The sequence below is a fragment of the Cherax quadricarinatus genome, chromosome 89 (genome assembly GCF_038502225.1).
Source record: "Cherax quadricarinatus isolate ZL_2023a chromosome 89, ASM3850222v1, whole genome shotgun sequence".
Lineage (NCBI taxonomy): Eukaryota > Metazoa > Arthropoda > Malacostraca > Decapoda > Parastacidae > Cherax > Cherax quadricarinatus.
Window position 1 is genome coordinate 15736521 of NC_091380.1, and position 24560 is coordinate 15761080.

General features: G+C 45.8%; 2 long non-coding RNA genes across 5 annotated transcripts; both read left to right on the plus strand.

Annotated features, from left to right (window-relative positions):
* Positions 1–11026: 11026 nt before the first annotated feature.
* Positions 11027–12269, plus strand: LOC138855311 (uncharacterized). Of its 2 annotated transcripts, none has more exons than XR_011394528.1 (3): positions 11027–11065; positions 11660–11937; positions 12008–12269. It is a non-coding gene; the product is annotated as an uncharacterized lncRNA (long non-coding RNA). The 2 variants fall into 2 exon arrangements; XR_011394529.1 differs by having other exon boundaries at positions 12043–12269.
* Positions 12270–18312: 6043 nt separating this feature from the next.
* LOC138855312 (uncharacterized) lies at positions 18313–19993 on the plus strand. Of its 3 annotated transcripts, none has more exons than XR_011394531.1 (3): positions 18313–18456; positions 18947–19154; positions 19820–19993. It is a non-coding gene; the product is annotated as an uncharacterized lncRNA (long non-coding RNA). The 3 variants fall into 3 exon arrangements; XR_011394532.1 differs by having other exon boundaries at positions 18912–19154; positions 19855–19982; XR_011394530.1 differs by having other exon boundaries at positions 19855–19982.
* Positions 19994–24560: the final 4567 nt, after the last annotated feature.

Here is a 24560-nt window from a genome sequence, read left to right on the forward strand (position 1 = left end):
TTGGTTAAGGTTAAACAGAATGGTTGCACCAAGCATGATTGGTGGGTTGTTTACAACCAGATGGTGCAATTGTATGATTGGTTAAGGTTATAATGAAGATGGCACCAAGCATGATTGGTAAGGTTAACAGATGGTGCCACCAGCATGATTATGGCAGCTTACACAGGATGGTGCAACGGTTACCAAGCATGATTTCAGGTTACAACAGGATGGTACAATCCAGCATGATTGGTAAGGTTACAACAGATGGTGCACCAGCATGATTGGTGTTGGCTGAAGCAGAATGGTTGCACCCAGCCATGATTGGTAAGGTTCAACAGAATGGCGCACCAGCATGATTGGTAAGGTTACACAGATGGTGCACCAAGCACGATTGGTAAGGTTGAGAACAGATGCAGCACCAGCATGATTGGTAAGGCTTCACAACAGATGGTGCACCCAGCATGATTGGTGGCGGACATATTAGATGGTGCAAAACGAGCATGGATTAAGAGTTACAACCAGATGGCGCACCAGCATGATTGGTTGGGCGGTTACAACAAGATGGTGCACCAAGCATGATTGGTAAGGTCATACCAGATGGTGCACCAGCCAGGATTGGTAAGGTTATAGCAGATGGTGCACCTTGGCATGAATCGGTGGTTAAGTTAAGAACAGATGGTGCACCCAGCAGGATTGCGTTGAACAGATTGGTGCAATTCAAGCATGGATTGGTAAGGTTACAAACAGATGGTACCAGCATGATTGGTTAGGTTAGCGCCAGATGGTTGCACCAGGCATGATTGGTAAGGTTTACAACAGATGGTGGCACTCAGCATACTGGTAAGGTTGATACCAGATGGTGCACCATGCATTGGATTGGTAAGGTTACAAACAGATGGTGCACCCAGCATGATTGGTAAGGTTACACAGATGGTGCAATCCGAGCATGATTGGTAAGGTTACAACAGATGGTGCACCAGCATGATTGGTAAGGTTACAACAGAATGGTGCACCAGCATGAATTGGTTAGGCTACAACAGATGGTGGTGCACCAGCATGATTGGTAATGGTTACAAACAGATGGTGCACCAGCATGATTGGTGCAAGGCTTACAACAGATGGTGCACCAGCATGATTGGTATAAGGGTTACAACAACAGATGGTGCACCCAGCCCATGATTGGTAAGGTTACAACAGATGGGTGCACCAGCATGATTGGTAAGGTTATACAACAGATGGTGCAGTACCCAGCATGATTGGTTAGGTTACAACAAGGATTGGTTAACCAGCATCATTGAGTGGTTGCAACAGATGGCCCAGCACCAGTACGATTGGTTAAGGTACAACAGATGGGTTGCACCAAGCATGATTGGTAAGGTTATGAACAGAATGGTGCAATTGTTACATGATTGGTAAGGGTTACAAATAGATGGTGCACCAGCACGATTGGTAATAATAGCGAAACCAGGACGGTGCACCCAGCATGATTGGCGGGCGGTTACAACAGATGGTGCACCAGCATGATTGGTAAGGTTACAACAGATTGGGTGCAACTGGTTACGATTATTGGTGGGTTGTTACAACAGATGGTGCACCAGCATGATTGGTAAGGTTTGAGCAGCAGATGGTAAATTCAGCATGGTTGGTGGGTGCCATAAACAGATGGCACCAGCATGACTGGTTAAGGTTACAACAGATGGCACCAGCACAGATTGGTTAGGTTGGCAAACAGATGGTGCACCAGCATGATTGGTAAGGTTACAACAGATGGTGCACCAGCATGATTGGTAAGGTTACAACAGATGGTGCACCAGCATGATTGGTAAGGTTACAACAGATGGTGCACCAGCATGATTGGTTAGGTTACAACAGATGGTGCACCAGCATGATTGGTAAGGTTACAACAGATGGTGCACCAGCATGATTGGTAAGGTTACAACAGATGGTGCACCAGCATGATTGGTAAGGTTACAACAGATGGTGCACCAGCATGATTGGTAAGGTTACAACAGATGGTGCACCAGCATGATTGGTAAGGTTACAACAGATGGTGCACCAGCATGATTGGTAAGGTTACAACAGATGGTGCACCAGCATGATTGGTAAGGTTACAACAGATGGTGCACCCAGCATGATTGGTAAGGTTACAACAGATGGTGCACCAGCATGATTGGTAAGGTTACAACAGATGGTGCACCGGTAAGGTTACAACAGATGGTGCACCAGCATGATTGGTAAGGTTACAACAGATGGTGCACCAGCATGACTGGTAAGGTTACAACAGATGGTGCACCAGCATGATTGGTAAGGTTACAACAGATGGTGCACCAGCATGATTGGTGAGGTTACAACAGATGGTGCACCAGCATGATTGGTGAGGTTACAACAGATGGTGCACCAGCATGATTGGTAAGGTTACAACAGATGGTGCACCAGCATGATTGGTAAGGTTAGAACAGATGGTGCACCAGCATGATTGGTGAGGTTACAACAGATGGTGCACCAGCATGATTGGTGAGGTTACAACAGATGGTGCACCAGCATGATTGGTAAGGTTACAACAGATGGTGCACCAGCATGATTGGTAAGGTTACAACAGATGGTGCACCAGCATGATTGGTGAGGTTACAACAGATGGTGCACCAGCATGATTGGTAAGGTTACAACAGATGGTGCACCAGCATGATTGGTAAGCTTACAACAGATGGTGCACCAGCATGATTGGTAAGGTTACAACAGATGGTGCACCAGCATGATTGGTAAGGTTACAACAGATGGTGCACCAGCATGATTGGTGAGGTTACAACAGATGGTGCACCAGCATGATTGGTGAGGTTACAACAGATGGTGCACCAGCATGATTGGTAAGGTTACAACAGATGGTGCACCAGCATGATTGGTAAGGTTACAACAGATGGTGCACCAGCATGATTGGTGAGGTTACAACAGATGGTGCACCAGCATGATTGGTGAGGTTACAACAGATGGTGCACCAGCATGATTGGTAAGGTTACAACAGATGGTGCACCAGCATGATTGGTAAGGTTACAACAGATGGTGCACCAGCATGATTGGTGAGGTTACAACAGATGGTGCACCAGCATGATTGGTAAGGTTACAACAGATGGTGCACCAGCATGATTGGTGAGGTTACAACAGATGGTGCACCAGCATGATTGGTAAGGGTTACAACAGATGGTGCACCAGCATGATTGGTGATGTTACAACAGATGGTGCACCAGCATGATTGGTAAGGTTGATGCACCAGCATGATTGGTGAGGTTACAACAGATGGTGCACCAGCATGATTGGTGAGGTTACAACAGATGGTGCACCAGCATGATTGGTAAGGTTACAACAGATGGTGCACCAGCATGATTGGTAAGGTTACAACAGATGGTCCACCAGCATGACTGGTGAGGTTACAACAGATGGTGCACCAGCATGATTGGTAAGGTTACAACAGATGGTGCACCAGCATGATTGGTAAGGTTACAACAGATGGTGCACCAGCATGATTGGTAAGGTTACAACAGATGGTGCACCAGCATGATTGGTAAGGTTACAACAGATGGTGCACCAGCATGATTGGTGAGGTTACAACAGATGGTGCACCAGCATGATTGGTGAGGTTACAACAGATGGTGCACCAGCATGATTGGTAAGGTTACAACAGATGGTGCACCAGCATGATTGGTAAGGTTACAACAGATGGTGCACCAGCATGATTGGTGAGGTTACAACAGATGGTGCACCAGCATGATTGGTAAGGTTACAACAGATGGTGCACCAGCATGATTGGTAAGGTTACAACAGATGGTGCACCAGCATGATTGGTAAGGTTACAACAGATGGTGCACCAGCATGATTGGTAAGGTTACAACAGATGGTGCACCAGCATGATTGGTAAGGTTACAACAGATGGTGCACCAGCATGATTGGTAAGGTTACAACAGATGGTGCACCAGCATGATTGGTAAGGTTACAACAGATGGTGCACCAGCATGATTGGTAAGGTTACAACAGATGGTGCACCAGCATGATTGGTGAGGTTACAACAGATGGTGCACCAGCATGATTGGTAAGGTTACAACAGATGGTGCACCAGCATGATTGGTAAGGTTACAACAGATGGTGCACCAGCATGATTGGTAAGGTTACAACAGATGGTGCACCAGCATGATTGGTAAGGTTACAACAGATGGTGCACCAGCATGATTGGTAAGGTTACAACAGATGGTGCACCAGCATGATTGGTAAGGTTACAACAGATGGTGCACCAGCATGATTGGTAAGGTTACAACAGATGGTGCACCAGCATGATTGGTAAGGTTACAACAGATGGTGCACCAGCATGATTGGTAAGGTTACAACAGATGGTGCACCAGCATGATTGGTAAGGTTACAACAGATGGTGCACCAGCATGATTGGTAAGGTTACAACAGATGGTGCACCAGCATGATTGGTAAGGTTACAACAGATGGTGCACCAGCATGATTGGTAAGGTTACAACAGATGGTGCACCAGCATGATTGGTAAGGTTACAACAGATGGTGCACCAGCATGATTGGTAAGGTTACAACAGATGGTGCACCAGCATGATTGGTAAGGTTACAACAGATGGTGCACCAGCATGATTGGTAAGGTTACAACAGATGGTGCACCAGCATGATTGGTAAGGTTACAACAGATGGTGCACCAGCATGATTGGTAAGGTTACAACAGATGGTGCACCAGCATGATTGGTAAGGTTACAACAGATGGTGCACCAGCATGATTGGTAAGGTTACAACAGATGGTGCACCAGCATGATTGGTAAGGTTACAACAGATGGTGCACCAGCATGATTGGTAAGGTTACAACAGATGGTGCACCAGCATGATTGGTAAGGTTACAACAGATGGTGCACCAGCATGATTGGTAAGGTTACAACAGATGGTGCACCAGCATGATTGGTAAGGTTACAACAGATGGTGCACCAGCATGATTGGTAAGGTTACAACAGATGGTGCACCAGCATGATTGGTAAGGTTACAACAGATGGTGCACCAGCATGATTGGTAAGGTTACAACAGATGGTGCACCAGCATGATTGGTAAGGTTACAACAGATGGTGCACCAGCATGATTGGTAAGGTTACAACAGATGGTGCACCAGCATGATTGGTAAGGTTACAACAGATGGTGCACCAGCATGATTGGTAAGGTTACAACAGATGGTGCACCAGCATGATTGGTAAGGTTACAACAGATGGTGCACCAGCATGATTGGTAAGGTTACAACAGATGGTGCACCAGCATGATTGGTAAGGTTACAACAGATGGTGCACCAGCATGATTGGTAAGGTTACAACAGATGGTGCACCAGCATGATTGGTAAGGTTACAACAGATGGTGCACCAGCATGATTGGTAAGGTTACAACAGATGGTGCACCAGCATGATTGGTAAGGTTACAACAGATGGTGCACCAGCATGATTGGTAAGGTTACAACAGATGGTGCACCAGCATGATTGGTAAGGTTACAACAGATGGTGCACCAGCATGATTGGTAAGGTTACAACAGATGGTGCACCAGCATGATTGGTAAGGTTACAACAGATGGTGCACCAGCATGATTGGTAAGGTTACAACAGATGGTGCACCAGCATGATTGGTAAGGTTACAACAGATGGTGCACCAGCATGATTGGTAAGGTTACAACAGATGGTGCACCAGCATGATTGGTAAGGTTACAACAGATGGTGCACCAGCATGATTGGTAAGGTTACAACAGATGGTGCACCAGCATGATTGGTAAGGTTACAACAGATGGTGCACCAGCATGATTGGTAAGGTTACAACAGATGGTGCACCAGCATGATTGGTAAGGTTACAACAGATGGTGCACCAGCATGATTGGTAAGGTTACAACAGATGGTGCACCAGCATGATTGGTAAGGTTACAACAGATGGTGCACCAGCATGATTGGTAAGGTTACAACAGATGGTGCACCAGCATGATTGGTAAGGTTACAACAGATGGTGCACCAGCATGATTGGTAAGGTTACAACAGATGGTGCACCAGCATGATTGGTAAGGTTACAACAGATGGTGCACCAGCATGATTGGTAAGGTTACAACAGATGGTGCACCAGCATGATTGGTAAGGTTACAACAGATGGTGCACCAGCATGATTGGTAAGGTTACAACAGATGGTGCACCAGCATGATTGGTAAGGTTACAACAGATGGTGCACCAGCATGATTGGTAAGGTTACAACAGATGGTGCACCAGCATGATTGGTAAGGTTACAACAGATGGTGCACCAGCATGATTGGTAAGGTTACAACAGATGGTGCACCAGCATGATTGGTAAGGTTACAACAGATGGTGCACCAGCATGATTGGTAAGGTTACAACAGATGGTGCACCAGCATGATTGGTAAGGTTACAACAGATGGTGCACCAGCATGATTGGTAAGGTTACAACAGATGGTGCACCAGCATGATTGGTAAGGTTACAACAGATGGTGCACCAGCATGATTGGTAAGGTTACAACAGATGGTGCACCAGCATGATTGGTAAGGTTACAACAGATGGTGCACCAGCATGATTGGTAAGGTTACAACAGATGGTGCACCAGCATGATTGGTAAGGTTACAACAGATGGTGCACCAGCATGATTGGTAAGGTTACAACAGATGGTGCACCAGCATGATTGGTAAGGTTACAACAGATGGTGCACCAGCATGATTGGTAAGGTTACAACAGATGGTGCACCAGCATGATTGGTAAGGTTACAACAGATGGTGCACCAGCATGATTGGTAAGGTTACAACAGATGGTGCACCAGCATGATTGGTAAGGTTACAACAGATGGTGCACCAGCATGATTGGTAAGGTTACAACAGATGGTGCACCAGCATGATTGGTAAGGTTACAACAGATGGTGCACCAGCATGATTGGTAAGGTTACAACAGATGGTGCACCAGCATGATTGGTAAGGTTACAACAGATGGTGCACCAGCATGATTGGTAAGGTTACAACAGATGGTGCACCAGCATGATTGGTAAGGTTACAACAGATGGTGCACCAGCATGATTGGTAAGGTTACAACAGATGGTGCACCAGCATGATTGGTAAGGTTACAACAGATGGTGCACCAGCATGATTGGTAAGGTTACAACAGATGGTGCACCAGCATGATTGGTAAGGTTACAACAGATGGTGCACCAGCATGATTGGTAAGGTTACAACAGATGGTGCACCAGCATGATTGGTAAGGTTACAACAGATGGTGCACCAGCATGATTGGTAAGGTTACAACAGATGGTGCACCAGCATGATTGGTAAGGTTACAACAGATGGTGCACCAGCATGATTGGTAAGGTTACAACAGATGGTGCACCAGCATGATTGGTAAGGTTACAACAGATGGTGCACCAGCATGATTGGTAAGGTTACAACAGATGGTGCACCAGCATGATTGGTAAGGTTACAACAGATGGTGCACCAGCATGATTGGTAAGGTTACAACAGATGGTGCACCAGCATGATTGTAAGGTTACAACAGATGGTGCACCAGCATGATTGGTAAGGTTACAACAGATGGTGCACCAGCATGATTGGTAAGGTTACAACAGATGGTGCACCAGCATGATTGGTAAGGTTACAACAGATGGTGCACCAGCATGATTGGTAAGGTTACAACAGATGGTGCACCAGCATGATTGGTAAGTTTACAACAGATGGTGCACCCAGCATGATTGGTAAGGTTACAACAGATGGTGCACCAGCATGATTGGTAAGGTTACAGCAGATGGTGCACCAGCATGATTGGTAAGGTTACAACAGATGGTGCACCAGCATGATTGGTAAGGTTACAACAGATGGTGCACCAGCATGATTGGTAAGGTTACAACAGATGGTGCACCAGCATGATTGGTAAGGTTACAACAGATGGTGCACCAGCATGATTGGTAAGGTTACAACAGATGGTGCACCAGCATGATTGGTAAGGTTACAACAGATGGTGCACCAGCATGATTGGTAAGGTTACAACAGATGGTGCACCAGCATGATTGGTAAGGTTACAACAGATGGTGCACCAGCATGATTGGTAAGGTTACAACAGATGGTGCACCAGCATGATTGGCAAGGTTACAACAGATGGTGCACCAGCATGATTGGTAAGGTTACAACAGATGGTGCACCAGCATGATTGGTAAGGTTACAACAGATGGTGCACCAGCATGATTGGTAAGGTTACAACAGATGGTGCACCAGCATGATTGGTAAGGTTACAACAGATGGTGCACCAGCATGATTGGTAAGGTTACAACAGATGGTGCACCAGCATGATTGGTAAGGTTACAACAGATGGTGCACCAGCATGATTGGTAAGGTTACAACAGATGGTGCACCAGCATGATTGGTAAGGTTACAACAGATGGTGCACCAGCATGATTGGTAAGGTTACAACAGATGGTGCACCAGCATGATTGGTAAGGTTACAACAGATGGTGCACCAGCATGATTGGTAAGGTTACAACAGATGGTGCACCAGCATGATTGGTAAGGTTACAACAGATGGTGCACCAGCATGATTGGTAAGGTTACAACAGATGGTGCACCAGCATGATTGGTAAGGCTACAACAGATGGTGCACCAGCATGATTGGTAAGGTTACAACAGATGGTGCACCAGCATGATTGGTAAGGTTACAACAGATGGTGCACCAGCATGATTGGTAAGGCTACAACAGATGGTGCACCAGCATGATTGGCAAGGCTACAACAGATGGTGCACCAGCATGATTGGAAAGGCTACAACAGATGGTGCACCAGCATGATTGGTAAGGTTACAACAGATGGTGCACCAGCATGATTGGTAAGGTTACAACAGATGGTGCACCAGCATGATTGGTAAGGTTACAACAGATGGTGCACCAGCATGATTGGTAAGGTTACAACAGATGGTGCACCAGCATGATTGGTAAGGTTACAACAGATGGTGCACCAGCATGATTGGTAAGGTTACAACAGATGATACACCCAGCATGATTGGTAAGGTTACAACAGATGGTGCACCAGCATGATTGGTAAGGTTACAACAGATGGTGCACCAGCATGATTGGTAAGGTTACAACAGATGGTGCACCAGCATGATTGGTAAGGTTACAACAGATGGTGCACCAGCATGATTGGTAAGGTTACAACAGATGGTGCACCAGCATGATTGGTAAGGTTACAACAGATGGTGCACCAGCATGATTGGTAAGGTTACAACAGATGGTGCACCAGCATGATTGGTAAGGTTACAACAGATGGTGCACCAGCATGATTGGTAAGGTTACAACAGATGGTGCACCAGCATGATTGGTAAGGTTACAACAGATGGTGCACCAGCATGATTGGTAAGGTTACAACAGATGGTGCACCAGCATGATTGGTAAGGTTACAACAGATGGTGCACCAGCATGATTGGTAAGGTTACAACAGATGGTGCACCAGCATGATTGGTAAGGTTACAACAGATGGTGCACCAGCATGATTGGTAAGGTTACAACAGATGGTGCACCAGCATGATTGGTAAGGTTACAACAGATGGTGCACCAGCATGATTGGTAAGGTTACAACAGATGGTGCACCAGCATGATTGGTAAGGTTACAACAGATGGTGCACCAGCATGATTGGTAAGGTTACAACAGATGGTGCACCAGCATGATTGGCAAGGATACAACAGATGGTGCACCAGCATGATTGGTAAGGTTACAACAGATGGTGCACCAGCATGTTTGGTAAGGTTACAACAGATGGTGCACCAGCATGATTGGTAAGGTTACAACAGATGGTGCACCAGCATGATTGGTAAGGTTACAACAGATGGTGCACCAGCATGATTGGTAAGGTTACAACAGATGGTGCACCAGCATGATTGGTAAGGTTACAACAGATGGTGCACCAGCATGATTGGTAAGGTTACAACAGATGGTGCACCAGCATGATTGGTAAGGTTACAACAGATGGTGCACCAGCATGATTGGTAAGGTTACAACAGATGGTGCACCAGCATGATTGGTAAGGTTACAACAGATGGTGCACCAGCATGATTGGTAAGGTTACAACAGATGGTGCACCAGCATGATTGGTAAGGTTACAACAGATGGTGCACCAGCATGATTGGTAAGGTTACAACAGATGGTGCACCAGCATGATTGGTAAGGTTACAACAGATGGTGCACCAGCATGATTGGTAAGGTTACAACAGATGGTGCACCAGCATGATTGGTTAGGTTACAACAGATGGTGCACCAGCATGATTGGTTAGGTTACAACAGATGGTGCACCAGCATGACTGTAAGGTTACAACAGATGGTGCACCAGCATGATTGGTTAGGTTACAACAGATGGTGCACCAGCATGACTGTAAGGTTACAACAGATGGTGCACCAGCATGATTGGTAAGGTTACAACAGATGGTGCACCAGCATGATTGGTTAGGTTACAACAGATGGTGCACCAGCATGATTGGTAAGGTTACAACAGATGGTGCACCAGCATGATTGGTAAGGTTACAACAGATGGTGCACCAGCATGATTGGTAAGGTTACAACAGATGGTGCACCAGCATGATTGGTAAGGTTACAACAGATGGTGCACCAGCATGATTGGTAAGGTTACAACAGATGGTGCACCAGCATGATTGGTAAGGTTACAACAGATGGTGCACCAGCATGATTGGTAAGGTTACAACAGATGGTGCACCAGCATGATTGGTAAGGTTACAACAGATGGTGCACCAGCATGATTGGTAAGGTTACAACAGATGGTGCACCAGCATGATTGGTAAGGTTACAACAGATGGTGCACCAGCATGATTGGTAAGGTTACAACAGATGGTGCACCAGCATGATTGGTAAGGTTACAACAGATGGTGCACCAGCATGATTGGTAAGGTTACAACAGATGGTGCACCAGCATGATTGGTAAGGTTACAACAGATGGTGCACCCAGCATGATTGTAAGGTTACAACAGATGGTGCACCAGCATGATTGTAAGGTTACAACAGATGGTGCACCAGCATGATTGTAAGGTTACAACAGATGGTGCACCAGCATGATTGGTTCGGTTACAACAGATGGTGCACCAGCATGACTGTAAGGTTACAACAGATGGTGCACCAGCATGATTGGTAAGGTTACAACAGATGGTGCACCAGCATGATTGGTAAGGTTACAACAGATGGTGCACCAGCATGATTGGTAAGGTTACAACAGATGGTGCACCAGCATGATTGGTAAGGTTACAACAGATGGTGCACCAGCATGATTGGTAAGGTTACAACAGATGGTGCACCAGCATGATTGGTAAGGTTACAACAGATGGTGCACCAGCATGATTGGTAAGGTTACAACAGATGGTGCACCAGCATGATTGGTAAGGTTACAACAGATGGTGCACCAGCATGATTGGTAAGGTTACAACAGATGGTGCACCAGCATGATTGGTAAGGTTACAACAGATGGTGCACCAGCATGATTGGTAAGGTTACAACAGATGGTGCACCAGCATGATTGGTAAGGTTACAACAGATGGTGCACCAGCATGATTGGTAAGGTTACAACAGATGGTGCACCAGCATGATTGGTAAGGTTACAACAGATGGTGCACCAGCATGATTGGTAAGGTTACAACAGATGGTGCACCAGCATGATTGGTAAGGTTACAACAGATGGTGCACCAGCATGATTGTAAGGTTACAACAGATGGTGCACCAGCATGATTGGTAAGGTTACAACAGATGGTGCACCAGCATGATTGGTAAGGTTACAACAGATGGTGCACCAGCATGATTGGTAAGGTTACAACAGATGGTGCACCAGCATGATTGGTAAGGTTACAACAGATGGTGCACCAGCATGATTGGTAAGGTTACAACAGATGGTGCACCAGCATGATTGTAAGGTTACAACAGATGGTGCACCAGCATGATTGGTTAGGTTACAACAGATGGTGCACCTGCATGATTGGTAAGGTTACAACAGATGGTGCACCAGCATGATTGGTAAGGTTACAACAGATGGTGCACCAGCATGATTGTAAGGTTACAACAGATGGTGCACCAGCATGATTGGTAAGGTTACAACAGATGGTGCACCAGCATGATTGGTAAGGTTACAACAAATGGTGCACCAGCATGATTGGTTAGGTTACAACAGATGGTGCACCAGCATGATTGGTAAGGTTACAACAGATGGTGCACCAGCATGATTGGTAAGGTTACAACAGATGGTGCACCAGCATGATTGGTAAGGTTACAACAGATGGTGCACCAGCATGATTGGTAAGGTTACAACAGATGGTGCACCAGCATGATTGGTAAGGTTACAACAGATGGTGCACCAGCATGATTGGTAAGGTTACAACAGATGGTGCACCAGCATGATTGGTAAGGTTACAACAGATGGTGCACAATCATGATTGGTAAGGTTACAACAGATGGTGCACCAGCATGATTGGTTAGGTTACAACAGATGGTGCACCAGCATGATTGGTAAGGTTACAACAGATGGTGCACCAGCATGATTGGTAAGGTTACAACAGATGGTGCACCAGCATGATTGGTAAGGTTACAACAGATGGTGCACCAGCATGATTGGTAAGGTTACAACAGATGGTGCACCAGCATGATTGGTAAGGTTACAACAGATGGTGCACCAGCATGATTGGTAAGGTTACAACAGATGGTGCACCAGCATGATTGGTAAGGTTACAACAGATGGTGCACCAGCATGATTGGTAAGGTTACAACAGATGGTGCACCAGCATGATTGGTAAGGTTACAACAGATGGTGCACCAGCATGATTGGTAAGGTTGCAACAGATGGTGCACCAGCATGATTGGTAAGGTTACAACAGATGGTGCACCAGCATGATTGGTAAGGTTACAACAGATGGTGCACCAGCATGATTGGTAAGGTTACAACAGATGGTGCACCAGCATGATTGGTAAGGTTACAACAGATGGTGCACCAGCATGATTGGTAAGGTTACAACAGATGGTGCACCAGCATGATTGGTAAGGCTACAACAGATGGTGCACCAGCATGATTGGCAAGGCTACAACAGATGGTGCACCAGCATGATTGGTAAGGTTACAACAGATGGTGCACCAGCATGATTGGTAAGGTTACAACAGATGGTGCACCAGCATGATTGGTAAGGTTACAACAGATGGTGCACCAGCATGATTGGTAAGGTTACAACAGATGGTGCACCAGCATGATTGGTAAGGTTACAACAGAAGGTGCACCAGCATGATTGGTAAGGTTACAACAGATGGTGCACCAGCATGATTGGTAAGGTTACAACAGATGGTGCACCAGCATGATTGGTAAGGTTACAACAGATGGTGCACCAGCATGATTGGTAAGGTTACAACAGATGGTGCACCAGCATGATTGGTAAGGTTACAACAGATGGTGCACCAGCATGATTGGTAAGGTTACAACAGATGGTGCACCCAGCATGATTGGTAAGGTTACAACAGATGGTGCACCAGCATGATTGGTAAGGTTACAACAGATGGTGCACCAGCATGATTGGTAAGGTTACAACAGATGGTGCACCAGCATGATTGGTAAGGTTACAACAGATGGTGCACCAGCATGATTGGTAAGGTTACAACAGATGGTGCACCAGCATGATTGGTAAGGTTACAACAGATGGTGCACCAGCATGATTGGTAAGGTTACAACAGATGGTGCACCAGCATGATTGGTAAGGTTACAACAGATGGTGCACCAGCATGATTGGTAAGGTTACAACAGATGGTGCACCAGCATGATTGGTAAGGTTACAACAGATGGTGCACCAGCATGATTGGTAAGGTTACAACAGATGGTGCACCAGCATGATTGGTAAGGTTACAACAGATGGTGCACCAGCATGATTGGTAAGGTTACAACAGATGGTGCACCAGCATGATTGGTAAGGTTACAACAGATGGTGCACCAGCATGATTGGTAAGGTTACAACAGATGGTGCACCAGCATGATTGGTAAGGTTACAACAGATGGTGCACCAGCATGATTGGTAAGGTTACAACAGATGGTGCACCAGCATGATTGGTAAGGTTACAACAGATGGTGCACCAGCATGATTGGTAAGGTTACAACAGATGGTGCACCAGCATGATTGGTAAGGTTACAACAGATGGTGCACCAGCATGATTGGTAAGGTTACAACAGATGGTGCACCAGCATGATTGGTAAGGTTACAACAGATGGTGCACCAGCATGATTGGTAAGGTTACAACAGATGGTGCACCAGCATGATTGGTAAGGTTACAACAGATGGTGCACCAGCATGATTGGTAAGGTTACAACAGATGGTGCACCAGCATGATTGGTAAGGTTACAACAGATGGTGCACCAGCATGATTGGTAAGGTTACAACAGATGGTGCACCAGCATGATTGGTAAGGTTACAACAGATGGTGCACCAGCATGATTGGTAAGGTTACAACAGATGGTGCACCAGCATGATTGGTAAGGTTACAACAGATGGTGCACCAGCATGATTGGTAAGGTTACAACAGATGGTGCACCAGCATGATTGGTAAGGTTACAACAGATGGTGCACCAGCATGATTGGTAAGGTTACAACAGATGGTGCACCAGCATGATTGGTAAGGTTACAACAGATGGTGCACCAGCATGATTGGTAAGGTTACAACAGATGGTGCACCAGCATGATTGGTAAGGTTACAACAGATGGTGCACCAGCATGATTGGTAAGGTTACAACAGATGGTGCACCAGCATGATTGGTAAGGTTACAACAGATGGTGCACCAGCATGATTGGTAAGGTTACAACAGATGGTGCACCAGCATGATTGGTAAGGTTACAACAGATGGTGCACCAGCATGATTGGTAAGGTTACAACAGATGGTGCACCAGCATGATTGGTAAGGTTACAACAGATGGTGCACCAGCATGATTGGTAAGGTTACAACAGATGGTGCACCAGCATGATTGGTAAGGTTACAACAGATGGTGCACCAGCATGATTGGTAAGGTTACAACAGATGGTGCACCAGCATGATTGGTAAGGTTACAACAGATGGTGCACCAGCATGATTGGTAAGGTTACAACAGATGGTGCACCAGCATGATTGGTAAGGTTACAACAGATGGTGCACCAGCATGATTGGTAAGGTTACAACAGATGGTGCACCAGCATGATTGGTAAGGTTACAACAGATGGTGCACCAGCATGATTGGTAAGGTTACAACAGATGGTGCACCAGCATGATTGGTAAGGTTACAACAGATGGTGCACCAGCATGATTGGTAAGGTTACAACAGATGGTGCACCAGCATGATTGGTAAGGTTACAACAGATGGTGCACCAGCATGATTGGTAAGGTTACAACAGATGGTGCACCAGCATGATTGGTAAGGTTACAACAGATGGTGCACCAGCATGATTGGTAAGGTTACAACAGATGGTGCACCAGCATGATTGGTAAGGTTACAACAGATGGTGCACCAGCATGATTGGTAAGGTTACAACAGATGGTGCACCAGCATGATTGGTAAGGTTACAACAGATGGTGCACCAGCATGATTGGTAAGGTTACAACAGATGGTGCACCAGCATGATTGGTAAGGTTACAACAGATGGTGCACCAGCATGATTGGTAAGGTTACAACAGATGGTGCACCAGCATGATTGGTAAGGTTACAACAGATGGTGCACCAGCATGATTGGTAAGGTTACAACAGATGGTGCACCAGCATGATTGGTAAGGTTACAACAGATGGTGCACCAGCATGATTGGTAAGGTTACAACAGATGGTGCACCAGCATGATTGGTAAGGTTACAACAGATGGTGCACCAGCATGATTGGTAAGGTTACAACAGATGGTGCACCAGCATGATTGGTAAGGTTACAACAGATGGTGCACCAGCATGATTGGTAAGGTTACAACAGATGGTGCACCAGCATGATTGGTAAGGTTACAACAGATGGTGCACCAGCATGATTGGTAAGGTTACAACAGATGGTGCACCAGCATGATTGGTAAGGTTACAACAGATGGTGCACCAGCATGATTGGTAAGGTTACAACAGATGGTGCACCAGCATGATTGGTAAGGTTACAACAGATGGTGCACCAGCATGATTGGTAAGGTTACAACAGATGGTGCACCAGCATGATTGGTAAGGTTACAACAGATGGTGCACCAGCATGATTGGTAAGGTTACAACAGATGGTGCACCAGCATGATTGGTAAGGTTACAACAGATGGTGCACCAGCATGATTGGTAAGGTTACAACAGATGGTGCACCAGCATGATTGGTAAGGTTACAACAGATGGTGCACCAGCATGATTGGTAAGGTTACAACAGATGGTGCACCAGCATGATTGGTAAGGTTACAACAGATGGTGCACCAGCATGATTGGTAAGGTTACAACAGATGGTGCACCAGCATGATTGGTAAGGTTACAACAGATGGTGCACCAGCATGATTGGTAAGGTTACAACAGATGGTGCACCAGCATGATTGGTAAGGTTACAACAGATGGTGCACCAGCATGATTGGTAAGGTTACAACAGATGGTGCACCAGCATGATTGGTAAGGTTACAACAGATGGTGCACCAGCATGATTGGTAAGGTTACAACAGATGGTGCACCAGCATGATTGGTAAGGTTACAACAGATGGTGCACCAGCATGGTTGGTAAGGTTACAACAGATGGTGCACCAGCATGATTGGTAAGGTTACAACAGATGGTGCACCAGCATGACTGGTAAGGTTACAACAGATGGTGCACCAGCATGATTGGTAAGGTTACAACAGATGGTGCACCAGCATGATTGGTAAGGTTACAACAGATGGTGCACCAGCATGATTGGTAAGGTTACAACAGATGGTGCACCAGCATGATTGGTAAGGTTACAACAGATGGTGCACCAGCATGATTGGTAAGGTTACAACAGATGGTGCACCAGCATGATTGGTAAGGTTACAACAGATGGTGCACCAGCATGATTGGTAAGGTTACAACAGATGGTGCACCAGCATGATTGGTAAGGTTACAACAGATGGTGCACCAGCATGATTGGTAAGGTTACAACAGATGGTGCACCAGCATGATTGGTAAGGTTACAACAGATGGTGCACCAGCATGATTGGTAAGGTTACAACAGATGGTGCACCAGCATGATTGGTAAGGTTACAACAGATGGTGCACCAGCATGATTGGTAAGGTTACAACAGATGGTGCACCAGCATGATTGGTTAGGTTACAACAGATGGTGCACCAGCATGATTGGTAAGGCTACAACAGATGGTGCACCAGCATGATTGGTAAGGTTACAACAGATGGTGCACCAGCATGATTGGTAAGGTTACAACAGATGGTGCACCAGCATGATTGGTAGGGTTACAACATATGGTGCACCAGCATGATTGGTAAGGTTACAACAGATGGTGCACCAGCATGATTGGTAAGGTTACAACAGAAGGTGCACCAGCATGATTGGTAAGGTTACAACAAATGGTGCACCAGCATGATTGGTAAGGTTACAACAGATGGTGCACCAGCATGATTGGTAAGGTTACAACAGATGGTGCACCAGCATGATTGGTAAGGTTACAACAGAAGGTTAAAACAGATGGTGCACCAGCATGATTGGTTAGGTTACAACAGATGGTGCACCAGCATGATTGGTAAGGTTACAGATGGTGCACCAGCATGATTGGTAAGGTTACAACAGAAGGTGCACCAGAATGATTGGTAAGGTTACAACAGATGGTGCACCAGCATGATTGGTAAGGTTACAACAGATGGTGCACCAGCATGATTGGTAAGGTTACAACAGATGGTGCACCAGCATGATTGGTAAGGTTACAACAGATGGTGCACCAGCATGATTGGTAAGGTTACAACACATGGTGCACCAGCATGATTGGTAAGGTTACAACAGATGGTGCACCAGCATGATTGGTAAGGTTACAACAGATGGTGCACCAGCATGATTGGTAAGGTTACAACAGATGGTGCACCAGCATGATTGGTAAGGTTACAACAGATGGTGCACCAGCATGATTGGTAAGGTTACAACAGATGGTGCACCAGCATGATTGGTAAGGTTACAACAGATGGTGCACCAGCATGATTGGTAAGGTTACAACAGATGGTGCACCAGCATGATTGGTAAGGTTACAACAGATGGTGCACCAGCATGATTGGTAAGGTTACAACAGATGGTGCACCAGCATGATTGGTAAGGTTACAACAGATGGTGCACCAGCATGATTGGTAAGGTTACAACAGATGGTGCACCAGCATGATTGGTAAGGTTACAACAGATGGTGCACCAGCATGATTGGTAAGGTTACAACAGATGGTGCACCAGCATGATTGGTAAGGTTACAACAGATGGTGCACCAGCATGATTGTAAGGTTACAACAGATGGTGCACCAGCATGATTGGTTAGGTTACAACAGATGGTGCACCAGCATGATTGGTAAGGTTACAACAAATGGTGCACCAGCATGATTGGTTAGGTTACAACAGATGGTGCACCAGCATGATTGGTAAGGTTACAACAGATGGTGCACCAGCATGATTGGTAAGGTTACAACAGATGGTGCACCAGCATGATTGGTAAGGTTACAACAGATGGTGCACCAGCATGATTGGTAAGGTTACAACAGATGGTGCACCAGCATGATTGGTAAGGTTACAACAGATGGTGCACCAGCATGATTGGTAAGGTTACAACAGATGGTGCACCAGCATGATTGGTAAGGTTACAACAGATGGTGCACCAGCATGATTGGTAAGGTTACAACAGATGGTGCACCAGCATGATTGGTTAGGTTACAACAGATGGTGCACCAGCATGATTGGTAAGGTTACAACAGATGGTGCACCAGCATGATTGGTAAGGTTACAACAGATGGTGCACCAGCATGATTGTAAGGTTACAACAGATGGTGCACCAGCATGATTGGTAAGGTTACAACAGATGGTGCACCAGCATGATTGGTAAGGTTACAACAGATGGTGCACCAGCATGATTGGTAAGGTTACAACAGATGGTGCACCAGCATGATTGGTAAGGTTACAACAGATGGTGCACCAGCATGATTGTAAGGTTACAACAGATGGTGCACCAGCATGATTGGTTAGGTTACAACAGATGGTGCACCAACATGATTGGTAAGGTTACAACAAATGGTGCACCAGCATGATTGGTTAGGTTACAACAGATGGTGCACCAGCATGATTGGTAAGGTTACAACAGATGGTGCACCAGCATGATTGGTAAGGTTACAACAGATGGTGCACCAGCATGATTGGTAAGGTTACAACAGATGGTGCACCAGCATGATTGGTAAGGTTACAACAGATGGTGCACCAGCATGATTGGTAAGGTTACAACAGATGGTGCACCAGCATGATTGGTAAGGTTACAACAGATGGTGCACCAGCATGATTGGTAAGGTTACAACAGATGGTGCACCAGCATGATTGGTAAGGTTACAACAGATGGTGCACCAGCATGATTGGTAAGGTTACAACAGATGGTGCACCAGCATGATTGGTAAGGTTACAACAGATGGTGCACCAGCATGATTGGTAAGGTTACAACAGATGGTGCACCAGCATGATTGGTAAGGTTACAACAGATGGTGCACCAGCATGATTGGTAAGGTTACAACAGATGGTGCACCAGCATGATTGGTAAGGTTACAACAGATGGTGCACCAGCATGATTGGTAAGGTTACAACAGATGGTGCACCAGCATGATTGGTAAGGTTACAACAGATGGTGCACCAGCATGATTGGTAAGGTTACAACAGATGGTGCACCAGCATGATTGTAAGGTTACAACAGATGGTGCACCAGCATGATTGGTAAGGTTACAACAGATGGTGCACCAGCATGATTGGTAAGGTTACAACAGATGGTGCACCAGCATGATTGGTAAGGTTACAACAGATGGTGCACCAGCATGATTGGTAAGGTTACAACAGATGGTGCACCAGCATGATTGGTAAGGTTACAACAGATGGTGCACCAGCATGATTGGTAAGGTTACAACAGATGGTGCACCAGCATGATTGGTAAGGTTACAACAGATGGTGCACCAGCATGATTGGTAAGGGATGGTACCAACATGATTGGTAAGGTTACAACAGCATGATTGGTAAGGTTACAACAGATGGTGCACCAGCATGATTGGTAAGGTTACAACAGATGGTGCACCAGCATGATTGGTAAGGTTACAACAGATGGTGCACCAGCATGATTGGTAAGGTTACAACAGATGGTGCACCAGCATGATTGGTAAGGTTACAACAGATGGTGCACCAGCATGATTGGTTAGGTTACAACAGATGGTGCACCAGCATGATTGGTAAGGTTACAACAGATGGTGCACCAGCATGATTGGTAAGGTTACAACAGATGGTGCACCAGCATGATTGGTAAGGTTACAACAGATGGTGCACCAGCATGATTGGTAAGGTTACAACAGATGGTGCACCAGCATGATTGGTAAGGTTACAACAGATGGTGCACCAGCATGATTGGTAAGGTTACAACAGATGGTGCACCAGCATGATTGGTAAGGTTACAACAGATGGTGCACCAGCATGATTGGTAAGGTTACAACAGATGGTGCACCAGCATGATTGGTAAGGTTACAACAGATGGTGCACCAGCATGATTGGTAAGGTTACAACAGATGGTGCACCAGCATGATTGGTAAGGTTACAACAGATGGTGCACCAGCATGATTGGTAAGGTTACAACAGATGGTGCACCAGCATGATTGGGACGGTTACAACAGATGGTGCACCAGCATGATTGGTAAGGTTACAACAGATGGTGCACCAGCATGATTGGTAAGGTTACAACAGATGGTGCACCAGCATGATTGGTAAGGTTACAACAGATGGTGCACCAGCATGATTGGTAAGGTTACAACAGATGGTGCACCAGCATGATTGGTAAGGTTACAACAGATGGTGCACCAGCATGATTGGTAAGGTTACAACAGATGGTGCACCAGCATGATTGGTAAGGTTACAACAGATGGTGCACCAGCATGATTGGTAAGGTTACAACAGATGGTGCACCAGCATGATTGGTAAGGTTACAACAGATGGTGCACCAGCATGATTGGTAAGGTTACAACAGATGGTGCACCAGCATGATTGGTAAGGTTACAACAGATGGTGCACCAGCATGATTGGTAAGGTTACAACAGATGGTGCACCAGCATGATTGGTAAGGTTACAACAGATGGTGCACCAGCATGATTGGTAAGGTTACAACAGATGGTGCACCAGCATGATTGGTAAGGTTACAACAGATGGTGCACCAGCATGATTGGTAAGGTTACAACAGATGGTGCACCAGCATGATTGGTAAGGTTACAACAGATGGTGCACCAGCATGATTGGTAAGGTTACAACAGATGGTGCACCAGCATGATTGGTAAGGTTACAACAGATGGTGCACCAGCATGATTGGTAAGGTTACAACAGATGGTGCACCAGCATGATTGGTAAGGTTACAACAGATGGTGCACCAGCATGATTGGTAAGGTTACAACAGATGGTGCACCAGCATGATTGGTAAGGTTACAACAGATGGTGCACCAGCATGATTGGTAAGGTTACAACAGATGGTGCACCAGCATGATTGGTAAGGTTACAACAGATGGTGCACCAGCATGATTGGTAAGGTTACAACAGATGGTGCACCAGCATGATTGGTAAGGTTACAACAGATGGTGCACCAGCATGATTGGTAAGGTTACAACAGATGGTGCACCAGCATGATTGGTAAGGTTACAACAGATGGTGCACCAGCATGATTGGTAAGGTTACAACAGATGGTGCACCAGCATGATTGGTAAGGTTACAACAGATGGTGCACCAGCATGATTGGTAAGGTTACAACAGATGGTGCACCAGCATGATTGGTAAGGTTACAACAGATGGTGCACCAGCATGATTGGTAAGGTTACAACAGATGGTAAGGTTACAACAGATGGTGCACCAGCATGATTGGTAAGGTTACAACAGATGGTGCACCAGCATGATTGGTAAGGTTACAACAGATGGTGCACCAGCATGATTGGTAAGGTTACAACAGATGGTGCACCAGCATGATTGGTAAGGTTACAACAGATGGTGCACCAGCATGATTGGTAAGGTTACAACAGATGGTGCACCAGCATGATTGGCAAGGTTACAACAGATGGTGCACCAGCATGATTGGTAAGGTTACAACAGATGGTGCACCAGCATGATTGGTAAGGTTACAACAGATGGTGCACCAGCATGATTGGTAAGGTTACAACAGATGGTGCACCAGCATGATTGGTAAGGTTACAACAGATGGTGCACCAGCATGATTGGTAAGGTTACAACAGATGGTGCACCAGCATGATTGGTAAGGTTACAACAGATGGTGCACCAGCATGATTGGTAAGGTTACAACAGATGGTGCACCCAACATGATTGGTAAGGTTACAACAGATGGTGCACCAGCATGATTGGTAAGGTTACAACAGATGGTGCACCAGCATGATTGGTAAGGTTACAACAGATGGTGCACCAGCATGATTGGTAAGGTTACAACAGATGGTGCACCAGCATGATTGGTAAGGTTACAACAGATGGTGCACCAGCATGATTGGTAAGGTTACAACAGATGGTGCACCAGCATGATTGGTAAGGTTACAACAGATGGTGCACCCAACATGATTGGTAAGGTTACAACAGATGGTGCACCAGCATGATTGGTAAGGTTACAACAGATGGTGCATGATTGGTAAGGTTACAACAGATGGTGCACCCAACATGATTGGTAAGGTTACAACAGATGGTGCACCCAACATGATTGGTAAGGTTACAACAGATGGTGCACCCAACATGATTGGTAAGGTTACAACAGATGGTGCACCAGCATGATTGGTAAGGTTACAACAGATGGTGCACCCAACATGATTGGTAAGGTTACAACAGATGGTGCACCCAACATGATTGGTAAGGTTACAACAGATGGTGCACCAGCATGATTGGTAAGGTTACAACAGATGGTGCACCCAACATGATTGGTAAGGTTACAACAGATGGTGCACCAGTATGATTAGTAAGGTTACAACAGATGGTGCATGATTGGTAAGGTTACAACAGATGGTGCACCCAACATGATTGGTAAGGTTACAACAGATGGTGCACCAGCATGATTGGTAAGGTTACAACAGATGGTGCACCAGCATGATTGGTAAGGTTACAACAGATGGTGCACCCCAGTAAGGTTACAACAGATGGTGCATGATTGGTAAGGTTACAACAGATGGTGCACCAGCATGATTGGTAAGGTTACAACAGATGGTGCACACAGCATGATTGGTAAGGTTACAACAGATGGTGCGCCAGCATGATTGGTAAAGTTACAATAGATGGTGCACCAGCATGATTGGTAAGGTTACAATAGATGGTGCACCCAACATGATTGGTAAAGTTACAACAGATGGTGCACCAAGCATGATTGGTAAGTTTACAACAGATGGTGCACCCAGCATGATTGGTAAGGTTACAACAGATAGTGCACCCAGCATGATTGGTAAGGTTACAACAGATAGTGCACCCAGCATGATTGGTAAGGTTACAACAGATGGTGCACCCAGCATGATTGGTAAGTTTACAAAAGATGGCGCACCCAGCATGATTGGTAAGGATACAACAAATGGTGCACCCAACATGATTGGTATGGTTACAACAGATGGTGCACCAGCATGATTGGTAAGGTTACAACAGATGGTTCACACAGCATGATTGGTATGGTTACAACAGATGGTGCACCAGCATGATTGGTAAGGTTTCAACAGATGGTGCACCAGCATGATTGGTAAGGTTACAACAGATGGTGCACCAGCATGATTGGTATGGTTACAACAGATGGTGCACCCAGCATGATTGGTAAGGTTACAACAGATGGTGCACCAGCATGGTTGGTAAGGTTACAACAGATGGTGCACACAGCATGATTGGTAAGGTTACAACAGATGGTGCACCAGCATGATTGGTAAGGTTACAGCAGATGGTGCACCAGCATGATTGGTAAGGTTACAACAGATGGTGCACCAGCATGAATGGTAAGGTTACAACAGATGGTGCACCCAACATGATTGGTAAGGTTACAACAGATGGTGCACCAGCATGATTGGTAAGGTTACAACAGATGGTGCACCCAGCATGATTGGTAAGCTTACAACAGATGGTGCGCCAGCATTATTGGTAAGGTTACAACAGATGGTGCACCCAGCATGACTGGTAAGGTTACAACAGATGGTGCACCCAGCATGATTGGTAAGGTTACAACAGATGGTGCACCCAGCATGATTAGTAAGGTTACAACAGATGGTGCACCAGCATGATTGGTAAGGTTACAACAGATGGTGCACCCAACATGACTGGTAAGGTTACAACAGATGGTGCACCCAGCATGATTGGTAAGGTTACAACAGATGGTGCA